The sequence below is a fragment of the Brassica oleracea genome, chromosome C3 (genome assembly GCF_000695525.1).
Source record: "Brassica oleracea var. oleracea cultivar TO1000 chromosome C3, BOL, whole genome shotgun sequence".
Taxonomy (NCBI): Eukaryota; Viridiplantae; Streptophyta; class Magnoliopsida; order Brassicales; family Brassicaceae; genus Brassica; species Brassica oleracea.
Genome location: NC_027750.1, coordinates 59,994,648 through 59,997,924, shown reverse-complemented (window position 1 = coordinate 59,997,924; position 3,277 = coordinate 59,994,648).

Here is a 3,277-nt window from a genome sequence, read left to right as displayed (position 1 = left end):
AGTGAGAGAGTTTATTATAAGTAAGAAGAAGAAGATGTAATGGTTCTTTTCTTATAAACTCTTGTTCTTGTTTATGGTGTACAAAAGAGTGAGATGAGTGATGGTATTTATAGTGAACAACAATGCATAAAATATCAAAGATGGTGCTTGATTTGGTAAATGAGTGGGTGATCATAGTGCTTGATGAGTAGATGATCATAGTGCTTGATGAGTAGATGATCATAGTGCTTGATGAGTAGATGATCATAGTGCTTGATGAGTAGATGATCATAGTGCTTGATGAGTAGATGATCATAGTGCTTGATGAGTAGATGATCATAGTGCTTGATGAGTAGATGATCATAGTGCTTGATGAGTAGATGATCATAGTGCTTGATGAGTAGATGATCATAGTGCTTGATGAGTAGATGATCATAGTGCTTGATGAGTAGATGATCATAGTGCTTGATGAGTAGATGATCATAGTGCTTGATGAGTAGATGATCATAGTGCTTGATGAGTAGATGATCATAGTGCTTGATGAGTAGATGATCATAGTGCTTGATGAGTAGATGATCATAGTGCTTGATGAGTAGATGATCATAGTGCTTGATGAGTAGATGATCATAGTGCTTGATGAGTAGATGATCATAGTGCTTGAGTTGGTAAAGGGGTGGAGGATCATTTCAAAGTTTATCTTATAACACCTACTTATTAATCAAAAAGCATTTTGAATAACTATCTTACTTTAGTTGATTAATAACAATTTTGCCACTATTGATGACGTGGCGAGCTCACAGCCCTCCTCAACCAATTAAGCTAGTGACCCTTTAATTACTTGGATATTTACATTCTATGCCATTGGTCCTTGTTATACATTTTTTTCTTCTTGTAAACAATTTAATACGGCTCATTTAAAATTACAATAACATTTAATGCATATTACATTTGCCGTAGAACTACAAGTTAGAATATAGTACTTGCATCAATTAGGATAATGGTTGCATAAATTTCGGCATTATTATTAATGCATATTCCTTACGTCAATATTGCATATGTCATTTTATAAGTAATTTTGTTAACCAATTGACATAGTTAAAGACTAAGTCCTGGTCCATAGATTTTTCTAGCCTAACATTTTGATACAAAACATGAGAATTTTACATTTATATCCATAAACCTATAATATTATTAATTTAATATAACATGTAACTAATTAATTTATAATGTTATATAAAATTATGAACAAAAAAAATAAAAAAATATGATTATCTTCCTAACGTTTTCACCAATTATAGTGAATACCATTTCATAATTTGTATTCAAACTATGAACGCAAACGGTAAGAAGTGACTACATAAGAGTTTATATATAGAATAAAAGCACCATTGTAAACAGAGAAGAACACTAAGCCATTTATTTTGTCCACCTCAAGAGTTTAGAACATACTATCTATCTCTTTGCCGTTATCGACTTTAGTATATGAAGAACATTAAACCAATTCTAAGATCATTTGAACTGTTTAGTTCTCTATTAGTGAATACCATTTCACAATTTGTCGGAATAAGGTCAATATTACAAAATACATGAGTGTATTCTCTATTTACGCTTTAACCATTCGAGTATCCATTCAAGTTTGGTTCATATCTATTCGGGTTTCAAATTTTCGAGATTAAAATTTAAATCACCTTTGGGTATTTGTAAATTTTGGTTCGGTTTGGTTCGGCTCTTTGCGGGTTCAATTCGGGTTCGGATGACCCGTTTAACTTATTTTTAAATTTAAAATTCATATATACATTAAACTTTCAAAACTAGAAGTAAAAATAATATATTACATATAAATTTGGACAATGTATGCTGAAATACCTAAATTTAACATATAAATTGGCTTAGCTTGAATATTTGGATAGATAATCGATTAGATATTTCAAGTAATTTCAGTGTTTCGAGTATTGTTTGCTTATTTAGCTATTTAATTTTGACTATTTGTATATACTTTCAAATATTTTGGACAACCTCAAAATATCTTATATATTTAGATATTTTTTATATATTAAATATAAAATAATTAATCTATTTAAGTATATAAATCTATTTCAGATACATTCGGACACCAAAATTCTTTCGTTCGGATCGGTTTCGGTTTTCTAAATAAGAAAATTTTAAATCCGTTCGGATATTTAACCAATTTCAGATCGGATTCGATACTATATTTTAGATCAGATTTGGTTTTAGAATTTTGGATTCTTTTTTTTTACCTAGCCCTGTACAAACTAATGCATAATCCAACTTTATACAAACTATCCCCAAAAAAATGTAAATTACATTATGTTATTGTCACAAAAATCTGGCGTGGATCTCTACCTAGTATAAGAAATAAAAGTCTTAAATCGGTTATACATCGAAGTTGGTTTATTATTATTATGGACTGATAGATGCTACCAAGGCTTAAACTTTAGTAAACCAACTTAATGGTGTTTATGAATAATAATAACCCTCGGGAGTTTCTTCACAGAAGGCTACAATTTAAAATCAAGCTACTCAGTTACAAATCCTTTACTTATTAATCAAGAAGCATTTTGAATAACTACCTTACTTTAGTTGATTAATAACAATTTTGCCACTATTCATGATGTGGCGAGCTAATGACCCTTTAATTACTAGGATACTAGAATAAGACCTGCGCCCTGCGCAAGGTAAGTTTATTTGTATATATTATCGATAGTTTTTTTTTATATATGTGATCATTTTATTTATATATATAAAATATTTTTTGTTGTTATTATATAATTTATTTCCGATGGATTAGATCAATTTTTATTAAAAATAATAGAACAAAACTATAATTAATACATCTTGGGTTGATCGAATTGGACATTAAACAAACTATGACATAAAAACTTTATTTTTTCCATCGAACACATTCTTGAAAAAAGTGAACAGTATTGTTTTCACAGTTGAATTATTTTGACTTTTATCTTTCATATGGTTTTGAAAGCTTTCAAATCAACCATCGAATTGATACATGTCATTTTAATGTTTTTAGTCGTATACTTAAGGAAAACTTACATTTTTGTAATTTAAAGTCGTTTTAAAAAATTCAAAATATAACATCTAAGAAAAAATCTAACATATAAGAAAAATCTAACATATAAGGTGTCCTCATTTTTGTATTTTAAAATCGTTTTAAAAAAAATAACATATAAGGTTTCCTCATTTTTGTAATTTAAAGTCATTTTAAAAAATTCAAAATATTACATATAAGAAAAAATCTAATTTTTTATTATATGGTTAATGT